The 22344-nt window shown below is 40.2% G+C and overlaps 1 protein-coding gene across 8 annotated transcripts in view; it reads left to right on the forward strand.

Moving 5' to 3' along the window:
- Nucleotides 1-22344, forward strand: part of lrfn5a (leucine rich repeat and fibronectin type III domain containing 5a) — a 123763-nt gene that overhangs the window by 62632 nt on the left and 38787 nt on the right. Inside the window, exon 1 of one of the 8 annotated variants that reach the window (XM_044167020.1) lies at nucleotides 1646-1922. The exons of the other annotated variants lie outside the window; for them this stretch is intronic. The gene's annotated coding sequence lies outside the window, so the exon portion shown is untranslated. Of the gene's footprint in view, nucleotides 1-1645; nucleotides 1923-22344 lie in introns of those variants that run through there. 8 annotated transcript variants of the gene reach the window in all.

A 22344-nucleotide genomic window follows, 5' to 3' on the forward strand; every position in this document is an offset into this window, starting at 1 on the left:
TGCCGAGGGCCAGCAAGGCCCAGGTCACCAAGCTAACCTCTTCCCCCTACTTCACCTCTGGTCCTGTGGGAAAATAGGTGTGAGGAGGGGCGGGGAGGTGGAGGAGAGGAGAGGAGAGATAAAAGGGAAGAAAGCAAGGGAAGGAGGATAATTCATACATGAGAGGAAATGCAAATACATAAGACACACACCCTAAGGTATTTAGTTAGTCATGCTTAAAACTCTCTCTCGTTCCCTCTGTTGTCCTTTTGTGCAGTTGTTAGTCATGCTGAACACTTCCAAAGTGGTCTTTTCTTTCTTTTTGTTTTCCCTTGGTCAACAACAGCAGACAAACACTCCCAGCATGACATAGATACCTGATATAAGACGCACATAGATGCAATTTCAGAAGGCATTTGACATGCGCGTTACAAGAAAATTACTTTGGGAGTTGACTCAAGGTTTGTGCAAGTTAAATGTAAGCCTTTCAAAATCGTGTAATGACATTGTAAGGTTGACCAAGCAGCTAAGAAACAAAAATGTCACAGTCAAAGTATATTTATTTTTACAGCAGAGCTGGTGCAGAATAGTTGCAGTGTAGATAGATTTGCCCAAACAAAAAACAGCAAACAAGACATCAGAAAAAGAAAAACAAGAAAAATAAATAAATAATAACAAACATCACTAACATTTTAAAAATACTATTTTTATTGGAAAGTGCTTAAAATAGTCTCGCGTTTCATAACCCCCTTCAACTCCACCACACTTTCTCCAGGATATAGGTAGTATCCAAAATGTGTCGATTTGCCAATGACAAAGACCCACATTACTACATCAACACAACATCAAGTAGGCCTTAAACAGAGAACATAGTCTCAATATCAATACCTACTGTATCACCAAGCAGCCCAGTGCAGGCTGGATGTTACTGTGGCTGTGATGGGTTTGTACAAGTGTGGGTATCTTACGTGCACAGGGTGTCCTCATCCCATGAGAAATAAAATCACTTTATTTCTAAGTGTACAGCAAGAAAACACAATATCAAGGCCACACTGAAAAGTATTGATTTTTTTAGACTTTTCAATGTCTTTACTTTGCAGACAAATTAAGATTTACTGATCCTAACACACTAATAAATTGTGAACATGTTTAGTTTTATATAACATTACAGACAAAATATCAAATGAACTAGAAAATAAATTCAAGTATCTCCTTTGGTTTTTCCAGGTGCCATTACAGTAACTGTTTCACCTCATTCTCTGTCATGTCTGCCTACACCTCTGTATAAGTTTGGTTAAATTGAATATAAGGATTTAGACTAGGGCAGAACTTGCTACCAGTGTACACAACCACGCTACTATTCAGAGAATCTGCTTTTGAACCTACTATGCTGATAAGATATATGAGTGTGCTGTTCCTGCAAGGAAAATGGATCTTCCAATGCCAGATGTTGAAAAGAGTAAAAGGCTGATGAGAAGGTTATTTCCAACATGTTTCCCCTTTAGTAACATGAAAGAGAAAACACAGGGCGACATAGGGTCTTAATTTTGAGAATAAATAACCACTACCAGTCATTTTGTGTCGTGAGACCGAGCTTGGAACCCAAAAGCAGAACACACAGGCAGAGCAGATGAAGTTCAGAGCAGTTTTATTGTACTGATCGTTAAGGGAAAACGGAGAGTCCGGCGAAGTGCGTGACCGTCCTGTGGACTTGACCGGGCAGGGTCGGAGACTGGATGGCGGCGCTTCAAGCGGAGACAAGGGGAGCTGGTTTTGGGCTGGCAGGCGTGGTGGAAGGCTGGGCTGGTCAAGTGGTGGACCCGTGGAGCCTGGTACTGGCTGCTGGCGCCGTATGGGAGTCTCGGGGATCCGAGGGCAGACTGAAGCGATAATCACCGGCAGAACGTGAATCTGAGACAGGGACGGACGAAATTACCATCAAGGTAAGAACAGGAACACTTTAGCAATTCGCTTACGTGATGCTGAGGCCATTTCGTGTAGAGCGTACGTGGGTACAAGGACGATCTGGCGCTGGTAGTGTGGATGAGCCCAGTAGATAAACGGTGGTGGTTGATGATTATGAAAATCAGGTGTGCCGGTAATCAACCGCAGCCGGGAGATCTGGAAGACAGCCCAGAACACACACACACACACACACACACACACACACACACACACACACACACACACACACACACACACACTTACACAAACAACAAATGGACAGGGTACAGCCAGGAAACACAAGGGAAGACAGATACACCAGAGCACAAAAGGATCAGGGGGCATAGTGGCTAACTATGACATTTTGACCATGTTTCCAGTGATTATACCACGAAGTACCAGTTAGTTTGCCAGTTATGTGTTGATGGTTATAGTAAAAGTGGAACACGAGCTTGTTTTGCTGAATACATGGATAAAGTAAATGCTGTATATCAAACAAACAAAGCTGCTCATTTTTCTCTTGTTTCTGCTGTATTAGGGCCATTTCTTCTTGTTTATGAGATTTTGAAATGCAAAAGGATTTCACAAAGAATGTCCCTCAGGATTTTGTTATCTTTTGTATAGGAAGGAAGTTTCTGTCTCTATCACTGCCTCATCACATTGCACACAGTCATATTATTTCTGACTTCCTCTCTAAAGCTATTCTCTCCATCTCTGTTCTCTCACCGTAGGCAGCAGCAGGAAATGGAGTGTGTGAAACAGGATGTGAGGGTAGCCATACTTTTTTTTGTATACTGAAAGCCCACAGCCTGGCTTGAAACCACTGATGGATGACAAAAATGGAGGTTAGGTTAGGGACACAGACAGAGGCTGATTTTGTTTTCATATAATGACTCCAGTGCTGCCATAAAATTCAGGCAAAAGGCTTAAAGAAATAATGCAGTAAAGGGGAGCATAATTATTACATTACATAATGGCATAGCAAACATGTAGATGTAGATGAAATTAAGACCCAATTACTCTTGGCAGGTGCATGTTTTGACTGCCCCAGTTTAATTCTCAAAGTTAAAAGTCAAAGGATAATTGCAGACATTGCTCACACCGCTGTCTTTCTATCATGTAATAGCCATTGTGTTGTCATATCTTGTTAACTGTTATATCGCAGGGATGGTCATTAACCAAGAATAAAACATTTTAAAAAGTTAAAAGTTTGTTCAACACATTCTTGACAGTTGGATGGAAGCGCAACTATGGGAAGAAGTAGGGAGATACTGTAACTGCCTTTTTACACAACTTACTGCAATATTAGCCATTATAATTGATGGTTATTTTTTATGTGACTTTGTCTTCAGAAGACAGTACTCTTTTATTTATTATAATGACACCTATCCCTCTACAAATGATACTTCTCCCTTCATATGCCTGCTGCCCTCTGATTTCCATGTGGTGAATGGCAGGGAAGATAACTGTGTCTGAGTGAGGTCATTTGTAGAGTATTGTGGATTTAATGTATATGTTAGTGGTAAAATACAGTATATTGTATAGGCACAAACTAGATTTATGGCTGTGTAAAGAACAAGACATCCTTTCCAAAATGTATGATGTTCTGTAGGCTGGGACACCGCTGATGTATGGCAATAGTCAGGTCAGAAATATATGGAAGCAAAGAAAAGCAAAACATTAATCAGCTGAATAATGAAATTAAATTACTACTACAACTGCAAATGTCAACCCCATGGTGGTGCTAGAGGAAAAGTCAGGGGCTCACCAAAAAAGTCAGTGGGATTCATCCTCTGGGGACCATGAATGTCAGTACAAAGGTTAGTACCAATCCCTCCAGTAGATGTTGAGATATTTCACTGGGTTAGTTAAAAAATGTGACCTTTTGTTGAGTTGTTGAGATATTTGAGTCTAGACCAAAGTGATGGACTGACATTTTGATCCAAAACAGACAAGTTTTGATGAGTGACTAATTTTTTTTTTTTTTTGAAATAACACAATTTGAAATTACCTGAAGGAAAATTTAAAGAGGGGGATTCTAAACCACATCCAGACAAGTGAAATACTTCAATTTTCAGTAGTGATTAAATTCTGCAGGTTTTTGGGGTTTTCAGATGCTAATTTAGTTCCACTAATTAAAGCCTATCTTTGCTTCCATAGAATAACATTACATGCACATAGTATTTGTATGTATTTTACAAACAGAACTCAAATATAGCAAACTCTCGTTACATGTTGAACTCTTCACTGTCTGCAATCTAGCACATTTCAAGAATTTTGTCAAGGTTTATCTTCTCTCCCCAGTCGCCTCTTTCCATCTCCATCGCCTCCACTTCTGCCTGGCTTTCTTTTTCTGTCTTTATCATTCCAACTTTATTTATATTTGCTTCTCTCATCGTCATATCCATCACTTTGTCTTCCCCGTTGTCTTCATCTGTCTGACAATGTGCTGCTGGTGATGTGAGTACATCTATATCCATCCATATCATTGCTGCAACCTCAAGTGAGTCTGTTTGTGCAGCTTGGACACACTAATGTATTAAGTAGGCGGCATGAGTCTTATAGATATGTGTTACTGTTTAATGAACACAAATGTTCCTTTTAGCTATGCTTGTGAGAATCTTTACAGTATGTGGAGCCTTTAAACCTATGGGGTTTATGTAGTACAGTAGTTATTGTGAACAATAAACGAGTATAGACCCCCACACTATAATATATTCACAAAATGTGCAGTAGGACCATACCTAATAGACGTTTTTGCACTTGGTAAGCAAGAAATGAATATACTGTATTGTGCACCAAGGGACTTTAAAACATTACTGCTGAATAAACTGATTATTTAGTAATTAATTTAATTGTTTATGTTCTTGAAGCTCTCTTACCATCATACTGGACACAGGTGATGTAATATATGTGCAACATTACTGCATGTTTTTGCTATAAAGACACATTATTCAGGACATTGCAATTTGTATTATGGACATGCAGCCATAAGAGGAATGGCTTTTATTTTAATTGTGTTGGATGTATTCCTTGTTGTGCTTTTTAATTTAGCTGTTTCATTAATGCACGTCAAACTCTCCACATTTGTGTTCCCTCAGATGCCCCATATCCCTTTTAAAACCGATGTGTTCAGTTAGACAGCTTGCAGATGCTATCCTTCCTTCCCTAAAGCTAAATGTGTCTCTACCAACATGTCTGTTGTTTTTTCGTAGCTTCAGTCTTTGTTGTGCACACCGTTTTTTTTTTTTTTTTTACTCCTCTCAGATCCCCCCCCCTTCCTGCTAGGTAGATTTTATCTCTTTTCATTGTCTCTCAGCCTGTTTCCACTCGTCATCTCCCTCTCTGTCTTTCGTCTTACCTCATTTCTTATTGAGCACCTTGGTTCAGCCTTACAAGGTTTCATTCTCTTTCTTTTGTCATCTTTTTCTATCTCTGCATTTTGTGTCTTAGCTTGCTTGTTGATGTGAGTCTGTATACCTTCCCCTCTGTCTCTACCCCTTTGTGTATATCTTCACCTCCCTGTCTTACCGGTGGTAAAAATAGATGCTCCAGCACATCCTGAATTCCTAACAGAAAGCGTGTGTAGTGCTGGATTTTTCATATTTTTGGTGGAGATGTGTTCTCTTGTAGTGATTAAGGGATAACACTGGTGTTTTCTGGGTTCATTTTGTGGTCATTCTACTCTAATTAAAGCTGAATTTTACCTTGCATACTGCATAATGTTTTGCTGGCTTAGCTCTTCAGGTTTGGGTCGGGCTGTTATCTGACAGCATTTTCTATGGTCCAACAGGGAAGGGGCGCATTCAGTGTGTTTTAGCAATCACAGATACTAGTACACAATACAATAATAAAGTAATGTCAGAAAAATAAACACATCCATACTCAGACTACCTGGCCCACAACTGACATGTGACATGGTACAAAATAGCAGTGTGCCTTTTAGTGTATCCTGGGAGGAAAGGGGTTTTCAAATATAAAGCTTATCTTTACATAAGCAAACTAGAGACAATATTGCGGTGGGATCACGCCAGCCGCGGCGCCCGTCAACATGATGTTCCGACCCATGAGTTATCACTACATTATTACATGTATACTCAGTACTCATGGGTCGGACCACACCCATCTTCATTTTGATCTAATCTACACACCTGTAAAGTTTCGTGACTGTGTCTTGCAGAGTTGTTATGCTATCGCGTTGACAAAATCTGTCCACAGACAGACATATGGTCTCTGTGGTAGTTCCTGCTACAGTAGGTGTCTCCAGGACCACGTTTTGCCATGATGACACACACAGGCTCACAAGGAGAAAACAATACCAGCCACACGCTGTCGAGGCTGGTAATCAACAAACACACAAACAGATGTACATTTAAAAATGAGATTAGGTGGATTTATGCTCCACTGCATCCCTGATTTGTCGTCATTCTCCCTCTGTATTTTTCTCCTGATCCATCTGTCCCATTATGCCTTTGTTAACTGCTGATGTATGTGGAACATTTAGACAGGAAGTGCACTGCGGTTGTCCAAATATGGACGTAGATGACTGTACTCATTGGAGAAATATGTTGTCAAGTCCCTCAACAGGAAATGTGCTGCCTACGCCTTCTTAATGACTTGTGTGTGTGTGTGTGTGTGTGTGTATGTATGTATGTGTGTGTTTTCTGTAAAAACTTTCCAGTTTACAGGCTATTTGCCAGCAGCAGCTGGTGAATGTAAATCAATGTAAAGGGCTAAATATGATTTACTGAATATGAATACAAACAATTGGCACATGTTGTACTCTATAATTCATGTATTGCTTTCAACTCTACTAAGTCTACTATCAGCAGTGGTGCAATGCTTAATGTTAAAGCAGATAAACATACAATACAGTATAATGATAAGAAGCTGCTTAAATCTAAAACTTGTACAAACTGTACAGATTCAGAGAAGCAGAACTGAACTGCCAATTGAGCAAATACGATCTTAATCCTTTGGCTCTATGTCTCCTTTACTCATTGCAAAGCAGCACATCTGTTTCTATGTGTGTTGACTGACCTATTAATTCCAACAACATTTTCTCACATTCTGTTTACAGTTTGACTATCTGGTAAACAAACAAAACGGATGCAGTGGGTGGTGAGAGCCCTATGTCAAGTTTTCATTGGTAATTAGATTTAATTTCACACTATTTTGTTTTGAAACCACATAGCTCCATATGGTGTCCAGGAATAATAATGAGGGGGAAAAGACTTGCCACAGCAGTCTACTGTATAGGAAACACTGTATGTGTTCCGTTAAGATTGGTTGCTGGTTGACAATTTGATGGAAGAAATATTCAAGCTTCTGTTTAAAATCGCTGATAGCAGTGGCCCATGGTCATTGATGAGCCACAGTGTTTTTGTCCCAAGGTGAAGAAATCTGGGAGTCCACCCGCCTGGGCTGGAACTTTTCACTGAGAGAGTCAAGGGAAAAACTGATTAACTTCCCTGTTGATGTAAGATGCTGCAGCTATACTATCCATCAAAACCAGACGTGTTGACATTGAAGGTATGGAAATAAATGGCAGAAGTTTAGCAGTGTTTCCCGTAGCTCCAGGACACTGATATGCTGGGCTACCCCTGGGCCAGGCGTGCCTTGTCCTTTGTGTCTTCCACCCTGTCTGGGAGGGATCTGCCTCCACCAGTTGGAGATGCATCACTGGCTCCACTGCACTTTATCTGCCAATTTTCTCTTTGCTCTCTCACGAGCATAGGGCTAACCGCCTGGAGGCAACCAGGCGGTTATGGGACTGCTCAGGCCGTAGGGAACTGCTCAAGCTCAGTCTTTGATCCCAGAGGCACCTTTGCACCAGGCCATTTCATGGATATTTCATGTCGCTGTTGGTGAGGATCGGAGAGTCGCTCAAGAGTCGGTTTGCTAGTGGCGGGTGACCGGACGAAACGATCTTCTCATCACTACAAAGTCTGCTGCAACTAGGCGTATGTTTTCCACCACCCCACCTTGTTCTCCTCCTGTGTTGTCTACCTCCCTGTTCTCCTTCTGTGTTGTCGCGAAGGTTCAGAGCGACAGACACAGAGCGTCCCCGTAACCATAGTAACTCACTCACTTCTGACACAGTGCACAGTGCAGAGGAAAGGGAGAGACTGACTAACTAACTCATCTGCTGCTGCAAGAATCAGAATCAGAAATACTTTATTGATCCCCGAGGGGGAAACTCTTTCATTACAGCTGCTCACTATCACATCAATGCACACAGGAATAGAAGTACTAATAGAATAGAAATAGAAATAATAATAAAAAAATAATTTAAAAAAAGAAGAGCCGCTGCAGCATGCAGGGGAATAAATTACAATATAATAGATTTGTGTATATTTTTCACGTTCCCCCTGATGGTCTGAATAACTCTCTAGAATTGTCACTAGTCGCTTTTTAGAAATAAAGTCGCTAAGAAGGTCTGAAAAGTCGCTACATCTAGCGAGAAGGTCATAGAGCCTGTAAAGAAAACTGTGTGTGTGTGTGTGTGAGGGGATAGCTATGTTTGCCACGAAAGATTCAGTGGTTGTATGAGCTCATAATTCATATATTAAATATTTTTGCAGTAAAAAAAAGACCCATGGCTAAAGAAAAAGACCCGTGGCAATCAGTGGACCAAACCACTGTGAGGCATATGGGGGGGGGGGTTCAAAACCTAAAAACAGATTGGACTTGTAGTAGAGAATGAGATCTGTTGAACCGTTTGTGTACCACTTTGCCTAGACACTGATGGATGGATGATAGACACAGTGGTTATTTTTAAATCTTTTGATGATGCCTTGAGGCCTAGGAGTTAGAGACACAGCTTAAATGTGATCTTGACCCCCAACCTTAATCGTGAGAGAGTGTCTCTGAGTGGTACATGCCTCTTCTGTGTGAGCATCAACAGCTCAGTCTAGGAATCCACCGCTAGGCCCAGGAACTCCATCCTCTGAGAAGTCTCCAACCTGCTCCTGGTGCATCTGGGTGCAGGCCTGAGTGCTTCAGTAGTTCAAAAGACCTCTGTGAACATAGCCACAACTATGTGGTCTAAGTCATTCAAAATCTTGACTCCATTCTTTTCCAGGGGGAGCCAGGACCATATCCATGCACGACAAAGGTTCAAGAAGCCAGAATATAGAATTCTTAACTCTTCTCTTTAAAGCAAAAATTAAACATCAGTGTCCTTCCCAGATCAGAATTTGAAAATACCTATCCTTTAGATTTGTTATGACAAACTCGCAAAGTCCCGCCTCATTTAATACATGATTGGTTGCCTTAAAAGGAGCGACAGGGATGACACCAGCTGTTTCTGAAAAGTCGGAGCGCTCTGAATCAAAGATGCTGGGTGCAGCTCTTTTTCTGTAGGGGGCTGCATGCCGCTGCATACACTCTCTCCTCATTAGGAACACTTGATATAAGACACTGGCGCTCAGAGAAAAAAGCCATATGGACACAAGCCCTTAGGCACTTTTAGAGGCAACTTTAAACAACTGTCTATTACACTATGCAGTGGCAATGGCTGCCCTCTCACACAAATATCATCATCATGTTTTATGTTTCCCATGCCAACTTGCTCCTGTGTAATCAAAATGATCAGTGATGGTGACTGTAGGCAGACGGGCTTAGACAAGGCATACTTAGTTACAGTGCAGTTACAGTGCTACAACCACAAAGATGGTTGGTCTGGGGTCACTACATATGGACTATGAAACAGTATACAGAGATGGCCTCACATTGACAGCTTCTTCTTCTGTATTTGTTTGAATGGAATCTTAGCAGCGTGTTCAGCTTCAGTTATGGCAGTCATGTGGCTGTTCAAGCAGAAGCATCACAGATTTAGAATTGAAACTCAGCTCCTTTGTATAGCATGGCTGTTAAAATACTACAATAGTTATCTTAAATCTCTTATCTCCTTTATAGAGCAGGTAAATCCAGTTACCAGCTTTCAGAGACACAGTGTGTCAGTAATTGTGGCCCTATGAGGTCGACAGATTGAGTTTTAAGCTCCAGTTGTAGGGGAAGACACACAGCATTCATCTACACACTACATTGGTAATTCAAATTTGATCCTCTCTCTAGTGTTATTATGTCAGTACAGCTGATATTAAAAATTGTTTGTGCAAAAAATTCCAAGCAAATGGGGTTTGATCTTACGATTGTAACTGTGTTACATATCTAAGTATTTTAAAGGAGCACACGACAGAAGAGCTGCTATTATTTCCTTACTGTGTTATTTACTTCACCCAAGAGCCTTTTATAAATTAAATTCAATATAAACAAACACAGTTTGAAGAAAACATTGCTCCACGGTGCCAATAGTGTTCAAAACCTTAATTATGTGGATGTCTATTGATGTTGAAATGGCTGATTTTTCACATTGTATTTGTATCTGTGACAAGTTCAAGCAGGAGTGTTTATAAATGAAACAGATATGTTTAAGAGAAATCACAGGGGGACTCAAATTCCACAGCTTTTCAGATTTTACACACACACACACACACACACACGCGCGCGCGCGCGCGCGCATTTGTTTCACTATCCCCATCATTGACATAATGCTTTCCTTAGCCCATTACCCTAACCTTAACCTAATTGTAACCTGTACCCTAAAACCAAGTCTTAACCCTCAAAAAGCAATCTCTACCCATGGGGTCCTCACACACACACACACACACACACACACATCATCTTTCACAGTAGCCAGTGAATGATTCTATGACTGTGAAGTGACAAGTAGCTTTTGATGGATAAATTTAGATTAGTCACACTCCCAGGTATTATGAAGTGATCACACACGGCACACAGTGGCGTGCAGGTATTTTTATTCAAGGGCTAATACACACACACACACACACACACACAGACACAAGCTGTATTTAGCCTAGTTATTGTGTTGGTTATGTCTGTATATTTGTTATGTGTACACACATGCAAATAAGCGCACACAGAAACACACACATTGGTGATCTGTATTTAACCTAGATACTGTGGTGATTAGCCAGTGGCTATTGATAAGACTCTGACACATTAAAGGCAACATAGCACATGCATACACACACACACACAAACATGTGCGCAAAAACACATTTGTTTCCATTTGTGTGCGGTTAACTGCATCAGATTCAGGTATCAAAGTGCACCCAATTGAATATCTGGACTCTCCTACCTGACCCAAATGCAATTTCAGTGAGAAAGCATCCCCTGACACAGAAACCAACTCCAAGAAACCTAACTGGACAGAAAATGATGACATTACCATTGATGGAATGCATACGTCACCCAAGGGGATGTTGCAGTTTTCACTCAGAACTCTAAAATAAATCAAAATTATTTTTATTAGGACACAAACTTTCCTATTTATATGCAAAAACTCCAACAGAACTCCCTGTGTTTACAAAATCATTCAGTCTCAGTTTAGCAGCATGAGGCCTGTAATTGATGAAACTACAGATTTGAGTCCCTCCTCCACTTTCAAGTTTTGTCAAAAAAACTGTTTGTGTTCATTAAAACTGATTACATGACCTGCAATGGATAATAAGATCATTTTTGCTACATGCTCTAGATTGTTACACACATTTGCTAATGCCCATTTTTTTGAGGACAGGGTTCCACATTTCCGTCTTGCAATTCTCAACAGGGTGAGACAGTGGTGTGTGTGTGTATGAGCTCACATTATCGCGGCCTTTAGCTCATCTCATGGCTGCTAATAGCAGGACTGTAGTTAAGACCATATTAGAGAAATCTGTGTCAGTTCTGTGACTGGTTTCAGGGTAGTTCAGATCCATGCTGTAATGCCAAAGCAACCTGTGGCCTGTGCAGTCTTTGCAGTTTGTCTTTGCACAAGTTCTTGAGTATCAAGAAACAGATGTTTATAGATCCATCTGCAGGTTCTCTATGCCCTTCAGCATCCAGCTAATTAATACAAATTAATTCATTTATAACTACACCTAAATCTCCTATTTTTGTAATGCTGTGGACACAACAAACTAAATGAAAAATGGATTTATGTTGGATTTTAAGAAGCCAGCGAACAGCACCTGAGATCGAGACTAACACATCATTAGAGTGGTTTTGACACTGGAGGTGTGTGCCAGTCTTGCTTAACTGTCATGATTACCACTTTGTTTACTTTATCTTTCCTGTTCGGCCCATGAATGGGATTCAGAAATGCTTTGATCCATTTACAAAAGCATTCTAAATGCACAGATATCAGCTGACCATCCATCCTGTTCAGTCTGCAATGGACTGCCTCTAAAAGAACATCCATGACACAATCTGCATGAATGGTGCAAGTCAGAAGGCTACAATTACACTACAGCATTAGATTTCTAACACTTTTAACATTCTGACATCAGCTTTTCTTCATTTTAGCAGCATATTTTGTAGGTCTTGTATTGTAAGAGAAAAGAACGGCATAATTGTAAACACACATCTAAATGACACAGCCCATAAGTTAAGGTTAATTATAGTGAAATATAAATATAGTGGTTAATTATAATGATAGAAAACTTTCTAAAGTAGTTCACTATCTCTGTAAATTTAGGATATATTTTGGCACAGTTGGATCTGGCAAAAATCCACAGTATATCATACATCATCAGACTTCTATTTTGGAAGACGTAGTCAGCTTAAGCAGTAAATCTCCTTGCAATCTTTTTGCATTATTTTTTATTATTTATTATATATATTATTTATTATTTCCTTTGTTTGCTATCTTGCACTTAAACCATATTTCTTACCTTGCTTCCATTGCTCTTGTTGTTGATTTAATATTTTTGTGCAGTATATTTTAGGTGCAGTGTAGTTTGAGGAAGTGCTACAGAAATACAGATTTTTTTAAAAAAATTATAAATAAATGCATTCATGCATCTTTTCCAGCAGAACCCTGCTTCACATTCATACAATTCAGCACACACTGACACCTGGGAGCTGCCTAGTACTGTACAACCTCAGTCTGCTACTTTTAGCTACTGAGCAGCTTCAGTGGAGCAGGCAGGGCAGCCCAAGAGTCTTGCTCAAGGGCACATTGGCTATAGCTATGGACAGAAAAGAGTGTGTTCACTTGCATGTCCGAATAAATTATTGAATTTATATTTAAGAAGCTGTTGCCCATGTGTGGGTGGGCTTTTGGGAGAAAAAAGTACTGGAAAACGGCAGTTGACCTGACCACAATCCCCCTCTGTTCACTTTGAATCACTATTTTTATTGCTATGACAAGATGGGACACCAAGGAGCAAAGTAAACATTGAGAAAAAGATTTAATATGTCCCCCACATAGCTGCTCTCTCTTACTATCCATGTCTCTTTCTGTGATTCACCTTTACTTCTTTCTTTCTTGTCCTTTTCTCTCTGTTGTGGTGTATGTCGGCATTCCTTAAAAATTCATGGTAATTCCTTTCCACTAACTTTTCAATACCGAATACATTACATTTGGCATTTGTGTGTGTGTGAATGTGTGTTAAATGTGCTGCGTGTAAATAATGAAAGTGCGCGCTCATGTTTGGATCTGTGTCAATTATTTAACCAAGCACACACACACACACACACACACAAATACACTATCCCCTGTGACATACTGCTTGCACACCACATTTCTACCTGTCTCTTTCTGTCTGTCTCGCCCTCTCCTCTCTCGCTCTCTGTGTCTCATTTCTTATTGAGCAGCTCAGTTGAAAATTACAAGGTCAAGACAGCGTTTTTTCAGGAAGTAAACATCTCAGTGGGCTGGCTTGGGACCAGCAGTTTCATAGTCTTTTTGAAACTTGACCATGTCTGAAGTACATCCTCCAGCTGGACTCACAGGGGGAAAAATATATAAAAAGTCTTTATTTAGTAACTTTGATAACAACAGGATGGAGGATGAATTAGGAGCTGAACCTATTGAGGAGTCCATGGTTTAGTCAAGCACAGACTCTGGGGCTGTCCTACCCAAAGTAACCCAGAGATCTGGGCCCTGTTTCCAGATAACAATCGATCTTAGAAGTGGTTTGGAAGAGCATTTCCATGAACACACATTTTTACGCATTTTTCAAAGCAGCACTTCAAAGTAGCATCTTAATGCTGAATGCACTTTAAAGTAGCTTAACGCATTTAACTGCCTGTAAGCTAAGCTATATATCAAAAATACATAAATCTCAAAGTGCATGTGTTGTAAAGGACACAAAAAATGCTTTTATGCCTGGAATCTTTCAGTATGAAAACGAAGCTTAATGTGCAGCCAGCAGTCAGCTTTCAGCTCTCTGCCCTGTATGATTCATGTTACTGGGTGGAGGGAAGTTGAAGAAAGTAAACTTGGATTGATGTAGCTGCTACTGCATGCAAGCAGACGTTACTCTCAAGTGCATATTAAACCCTAAAATCAAGCAGTTTGTTGCACATCATCAATTGTGGATGTCATTCAATCATCATTTCTGTATAAGACCTATACTGTATGCACGCATGTGGCACAAGACATGCGCACAAGTGACTGCAGAAAAGCAGAACGCAAGTGGCTGAAAGACAGGCTTCAGATCTTGTATGATATTTATTAATATATTCTGACAAAATACCAGTTGTCTGTTAAGGACGCAAGAGCAAAGTATTCTATTTCCCTTCTAGACCTAGCCTAGACCCCTCACCAATTAGCTGCGAAGACTTTTAAAATGATTTTTAGACAAGGTTGAAAATATTAGTCTGAACATCTCCCCCTTTGATAAGGATATCGCCACTCTGCACAAGAGCCCACCAGTATTTGATAATTTTCTGTCCATTTCCCCTCCCCAACTTGACAAAATTATTTCCGGCATGAAGCCCCCTTGATATTGTTTCAACTAAGTTGCTGAAAGAGGTTTTTGGGGAAATTGGTTTGAGCATTCTCAGTATTATTAACAGCTCTTTTCTTACTGGGAACGCCCCAGTTTGACTGAAATATGCTGTGGTTCAACCCCTTCTAAAAAAAAAACCGCCTTGATCCACTAACACCAAACAACTTTAGACCTATTTCAAAATTGCCATTTCAGTACCTTACTGGAGATAGTAGACCTTCAACAGATGCTACCATTCCTTAACAGCAATGTTTTTGAGAAGATTCAGTCGTTTTTTGGCTCACCACAGCACAGAATCTGCACTGCTGAGGGTAACCAATGATCGTATTGTAGTCGTTGGTGGTTACTCCTCAATATTGGTCAGTTTAGATCTCAGCCCCTCCTTCGACACAGTGGACCAAACAATACTTATTGATCGTCTGTGTCATTGGGTTGGAATCTCTGGCACAGCTCTCGACTGGATTCACTCTTACATCACAGATAGTACTTTCTCTGTAACTGTAAAAAACTCATCCTCTACCCCCGCGTATCTCTCGTGTTGTCCCTCAAGGCTCAGCCCTTGGCCCCCTCCTATTTTTCATCTATATGCTCCCGCCAGGCAAAATTATTCAGAACCACAATATCAAATCTCTGTGATGCAGATGACACGCAGCTGTACCACCCCATCCAACCCAATGACCAGATTGGACCCACTACCCTCGCTAAATGTCTGGATGATATTAAAAGATGGATGGATAATAACTTTCTACAATTAAATGAAACAAAATGGAGATCATATTGATCATACATCCCTCCAAACTCCTCCAGCACCGCTGCCCAGTCTCTCAACCAGTTATCCAATCACATCACACCCTATGCAAAAAACCTTGGACTACTATTCGGACTAGATTCTTCCAGCTCAGAATCACATCCAAGATCAGGATGTTCTTATCAACTTAAGATTTTAAAGTCAGGTATGTTATGACTTTGCTATGCTTTTATTGTCAATACTCGATTATTGCAACTCCCTGTGCTTTGGTATTAACCAGGCCTCTATTCACCGCTTATAACTGGAACCAAAAGATGCGGCCAGACTCCAATGCAGACGCAAAAAAAGGGACCATATTACACCTATACTAGCATCTTTGCACTAGATCCCCGTTCGTTATCGAATCCCTTAAAAGATTCTTCTGTTTGTATTCAAAGCCCTGCATGGTCTCCCCCGAGCTACATTGAAGAACGTCTATCCCCATACAGTGCAGCTAGGCCACTCAGATCTACAGAATAAGGGCTACTAACTATCCCACGTACTCCTTGAAAACTTTTTGGTGACAGGGCCGTCTCAGTAGCTGCACCAAGACTCTGGAATAGTCTCCCTGAAAATATAAAAGCAGCAGAATCTCTCGACTCGTTTAAAAATGTTTCTCAAGACCCACTTTTACTGTATTTTCTGTCCCTGCAATGTTTCTTGACATGATTTGCATTCTTCATTGATAAACATGAATGTCTGTATGTGTGTGGTTGTGTGTATATGTGTGTGAATGTTTGCATTCTTATTATTAGTCATTGTGCAAATGCATACATAGTGCAAATGCATTCTCATTATCAGTCCTAATCATAAAGCAGGCAAGCATAACAAAGCCAACATTAAAAAATCTGTTCACCTGTCAAACTTCCATCTTCAAATGATATCCCAGAGTGAGTTATACTACTGATTGACGCAATTTTGGCAGGGTGTGAAGTAATCAGTATGATTGCTGTAAACAGATAAATACTGCGGTGACACTCGTGCGTAATGCTGCATGATGGATGCGCTGGCACTGCAGAGGACAATGGGAATGGAGGGCCTAGGAGGGAACAAGTGTTCAGGGACCACAGAAATGACCTGGCCCATGATGATGACTTGTTAATAGGCCTACGCCGATTTAGTTTCCCTAGAGCCGTGCTCTTGGATCGATGTGCTGAACTGGTTCCAGCATTAGACAGACCAACCTGACAGAACTGCGCCATCCCGGAAATACAAGTAGGCTTCTAACCACTCTGGGGTTTCTAGCAACCAGCTGTTACCAGCGGGAATTATCCGACAGGAGTGTGTTTTGATATGATCAACGATATAATGTTTACATTTCTAGAATTCTGTTAAGCTCACTGCATTTAATCTTGTTTGTGACCCCACTGTTGTTGCCATCAAACTATATGCTTTCTAACCTCCACCTCACAAGCATCCCCATTTCTGTGTCAGAAAAAGTATTTTCTTTCATTATCCTCTCGGCTGTTATTGCCATGATTCACTGTAAGCAGGCTGATTTATATGCCTCAATATTTACGTGGTGCTTTGTATTAACCATTTATGATTGAATGTGGGCGTGTAGAGGGCGGGATATGAGGCTGATCCACGTGCGCACATTTCCAGGTGGACTGTGATTTATAAAGGCAAAGTTGCCTGCAGGTGTGCGTACACACGGTCATAGTTTGGTTAGGTTTAGGCACCAAAACTACTTGGTTAGGTTTAGGAAAAGCTCACGCATCCTAATGGTAAATGTAACTGCCTCGTCGCTCCCTATTACGTGGGTTATATACGAATTATAGTACATTACTTTTCGTAGGTATAACTACGAAAAGTGAATGGGAACTGCTAATGTAAAGGTTATAGCATTTTTAATCTTAAGAGATGTCCTTTTTTTATTGTTCAGGGGAAAACACTACAACATATCTTGCTGGAAAAGGAGAGCAGGGATTGGGGGGGGGTTGATGCTAACTTAAATGTTTCATATGTAAACCCAGCTCAGTATCTATGCATTATTCATATTTGGAAAACTACTAAACAATGTGTTGTGTGGTTCCCAGTAAAAAGAGAACTAGAAAACAAAATGAAACCAGAAAATAGACTACCAAAAAACAAACAAATTGGACAAAGAACAAACATAGCAGCCTAACAAACCTGTCAAACAAATCTGTCTGTGTACACATTTCAGTGTTATTACCTGTGTAATAGTGGTAGTGCACTATTCCCACAGTGGCATTGCAAAGAAATTGCAAAGTAATTGTTAATTAGCAAGTAAATTGTTGTTACCATTGGTCCTTAGCTATAAAAATAACAATCTGACAATCTAAAAGGCCCTGTGTAACTAGCCTGGCTGTTAGTTGGCTTTCCTTTGTAAAATGTAATGACTGCAGTACGGACACAATAATGCCGCTGTTTGCAAAAAGCAAATGAGAAATAACCTCATTCTGATTGGCTAAAATGGGACGTATTTTAGAATCGCATCTAACATATCCAACAGAGATCTGTAATATGTGTCAGTAGCAAGGACATAACAGTGCTTTCCAGGGAAATATGTAGTTAGACTCAACATTAGCAACACAAGTGTTCACTGCACTCCTTGGGGGAAAGGTAACTCATATATTTTGGAATCTATTTTAGGATTACAGTTAATTTGGTTTCTATCAGATTAAGGAATTTTAGAATTAAATATGAATTGGTATAGTCTCAAATAACCAGATTGTTGCCCTCATCTGTGCGAATTTAACATCCAGTTGGATCTTCTTTCAAGTGGAAATCTAGTTAGACAAAAATAGAACATTCAAGTAATTCACACTCAAGGTAACATTCCAAACTTCATGCGCTACTATGGATTGTCTTGTATGTGTGTTAGAGACTGTAGCTGTTTCATTGCTTCTGCACCAACACAGAAAAAAGTCAAAAGATGACATGCAAGGGGCAAGCAGTGGGATTAGGAGACATTTCAGAAGAAGAAGCTGCTCCTCTTGTAAGAAATATCCTTTCAGTGAGATTTGCCACACTCTGGTTTCCCAGTCAGAATTTAGCTGTTTTATTCTTAATTGTTTGGAAAGATGAAAGATGGCTGCTTCTTGGTTATCGTTTCAACTGCAGTCTCCCCTCACACACTTCCTACTACCTCTGCTGTCAACGCCACCAGTGCAGTGCAGTAGAAAATAAGATGAGAGATAGACAGGCACGGCGATGAGAGAGACAAAGAGTTTTATGCTTCCACATTCTCTCTCACACAGGCTATTCTCAGACAACACACACAAACACACACATAAACCAACAATGTGTCATTACAAGCTAATGCCATAATATGTTTGCCATGCCCTCCCACAATGCTCTGCTCCGTAGGCCAACCCCATTTACTGATCTGCATATAAACAAACAAAAAATAAGGGCTTTGTGTGTGTGTGTGTGCGTGTGAGTGTGGAGATGTGTATGTGTGCTATGTTTTGTGTGTGTGTTCTTATGTAAGCATGCAGCCTCCTCTTGCCTCGAGGATGATGATGGAAACTGTTTTTCATCCTCCCACCTCTCTCAATCTCTCTCAATCTCTCTCTCTCTCTCTCCCGCTCTCTTTCTTCATCCATTCAAATCAAATGCGCTTTATTGGCATAACAGAGACATTTCCAGGCTACCATAACTATGCCGACAAACACAAATCGCTAATTAATTACAAATTTCAAACGCATATCAACAATGATGTACGCTGTAGGTTTGTTTCTAAAAGAGTGTCGCACAATGTCAGATGTTATACTCTCCACACAGTTCTGCAGGACTACAGAGTGGAGGCGAGTGAATGACCCTACAGTCTGTCAGTAGGCACTGCAGTGCCTCCAAACAGCCACTGGGAGAAAAAAGGCCACCTGTGAGTGAGTGAGTGAATGAATGAATGAATGAGTACATTTTCTGGATTAGAGAACTACTTTTGTATGAAAACGGACAACAGCCTATCAATACATGTTACTCATTAAGAAAATACAAACATGTACAAAAAAGTACAAGCTTTATTGTGTATTGTGTAGCCTTTTTTGCTCCCTGAAATGAGCAGTTTCTTACATTATTTTCAGATACCTTTGCATGAATCAAAAGTAATGTTGATGTCTCATATTGTGACACTTTCAGCTGTCACTGTTATGGAAGAGGCAATAGTCGCACTCAGTGAAAGTAAAGTTTTCTCAACTAAGGGCATCCATTAGAGCACTTAGCCTTATTTGGTGTAGCAACGTGTAAACAATTGAGTGTCACTTTTCCCAAATTGGCCAATCACAGAAGAGGAGGTGCACGTTAAACTGGTTGATCGTATTTTTTTTTTACAGCAGCAGAAACAGAGGAAAAACACAAACACTGGCTTTATTGGGGTAGATTGCCTGGAAAATGTATCACAAAGCATTTAAGTTATAATAAATTGACTAAAACCTGCCAAGGGCCTTTTTTCTTCAGCCCATGGCACAGATGCGGGTTTGTTTCAGGTTTTACTCTGTATAGTTATCAAGCCTTAAACTTAAAGCAGGTATAATCGATATTTCTTTACAATGTATGAAATAACAAGGTGTATTGTGAGAGGCGTAGTAAAACTACAGAGAATTATCACCCGAGTCTGCAGCTCCCCTCGGCTTTACGCAGCTTTATAGTGAGTTTCAGCTCATTTTTCAGCTGTCTAGCCCACAACTTTACTGTTTTGGTTCCCTCTCACTACTCTCATAGTGTATTTTTCCGCCACAGCAGGCAGCTGTTGTCAGTGAAAAAGCTCTAAAAACCCATTGTACACTACCTGTTCAGCACCAAACGGCAGACAGACACAGTTAGCGACTAGCTGGTGAGTGGAGCATTTAGCAGCTAAGGAACCAGATATTTCCCTCAGGAGTTGGTGGAGACCAAAACACAGCTAAAAGAGAGTGAATATTGGACTTAAATTTATCAAGTGGCCATGACTCCATATGAATTCTAATGTTGCTCTGTGTCTGCTGTTTATTCCGCTGCCCCAAAGTGACCAATTAAATCAAGCGATACTGTTTCAATATATTAGACTATTTAAATACATACTACGGGCAAATTGTTCATGCACAAGCAAACGCTAACATATCAGTAAATCCTTAAACAAGGGCTCTTTTTGTTATTGTGCATGTTTTGAAGTAGTTTTGTGCCAGTACTTCTTTTTATTAGCTACAGTGCAGCTAAAAATGTATTTGTATTTTGTGACATTTCAAAAGTTTGCTTAAAATTTTCTGGACACTTGGATGGAAACAGTGTCTTCTCTTGCCCTTGTCTCTTTTTCTGTCTCTGTCAGTCTTGTGTGATCTCGCTTTCCCTACTACTGTATTTCAGTCCATTACTGTCACTGTCTGTCTCATATATTCTAATAGAAAACAGCCTGACCTAATTTAGACTGTTTAAATGAAATATTCATTTCCCCTTCCCAATTCATGATTAATACTTTTTTCACCCTAGAGATCCCATTATGACAATAAATCCTTTCTGAGTATCTTTTTTTCCTACTAGTCTTTTAGTATTTTTTTCTGTCATCTCAGTTTAGCCAACTTCCTTTTAGGTCAATTTCTTTTATACTCTCACATTTTCATGAATTTCACAATTCACTTTTTCTTCAGTACTCAGTATTTTTGCTTGAGAACGTACATTCTGATTATAAAATATTCATACTGATTAAGGCTGTCATCCGTATGGTTTTGCTTAGTTTGTGCATTACTGTACATTCACTTTGTTCCCACATGGACTTGAATGGTGGAAAGTAACATATACAGCAAGAACAGGCCAGAGAGGGGGTCAGAATAGGTGAAAGTGCTAGATATGAATAGCTCGCCATGCAAACTACTCCCCACCTCCCCTCTCGCTTCATTTCTCTCTGTCCACATTCTGTTGCCTTTTTTGGTTTGAAGCAGTCAACAATTGGAATCAGCTGACAGGCCAGAGTTGACTCTGATCCTGCATTGTCACTTTCTGATGGTCTAATCTGACTGCCATGCTGCCCAGCAAAGCATTTGGCAGGCATAGCAAACGTGAACAATGAGAGTTAAAACTTCTTGAGATTTTGTGAGGTTGTGAATGTGTGGGTATACATGTATGTCTGCTTGTGTGTGTGTGTGTGTGTGTGTGTGTGTGTGTGTGTGTGTGTGTGTGAATGAGACAGGAAGATACAGTATTGTGAAGCAGACTATATTCTGCAGATTTGGTCTCAGTAGGGACTCAGACCTGATTGTTTAAATCAAAATATGTGCATTCTATCTGTATGTATGAGTATATCAAAAACACCAAATCTGCTTGGTGCTTTTCCAAGTGTAAATGTCTTGGAGAATAAAATGTATCTGTAACGACAAGATACAATAATGATATGGGGTTTTTTTGTACAGAAATGGAATGTATCTCACCCTCTTCATGCTTTATGCTTTTGGCAGGGGAATGTATCCATGCGCTGTGGCAGTTTGGATGACAGGGTGAAATAAACGGTGTCATTTTATTAACATCAAACACGTCTATGCCTCTTAGAAGATGAAAACATACTACAGCAAAGAAAATCAGCTCTTGTGACTCTAAGAAAGCCCTTGTTGTGATTCACATTTTGAGATGCTTCATCCTGTGGTAGATGTAAGGAAGAAAAAGACAGGAAAGCTTTGGCTTTTTCAGTGTAGTGCTTTAGAAGAAATTGCTGTACTGTACAACCCACACCTCCTAAGGCATTTTCACACCTTTTTGGTTTGCAGCAGTCATTGTAACCCTGGAGTGGTTTGTTTGGGTGCATGAGAGCTCTGTAACCACACTGAGACCTTGCTGAGAGGATGGTTTGTCAGTACAATTTAACAAAGCTTCAGTGTTTGTTTGGATTGAGATTGT

The sequence above is a fragment of the Siniperca chuatsi genome, linkage group LG15 (assembly GCF_020085105.1).
Source record: "Siniperca chuatsi isolate FFG_IHB_CAS linkage group LG15, ASM2008510v1, whole genome shotgun sequence".
In the NCBI taxonomy this organism is placed as follows: Eukaryota; Metazoa; Chordata; class Actinopteri; order Centrarchiformes; family Sinipercidae; genus Siniperca; species Siniperca chuatsi.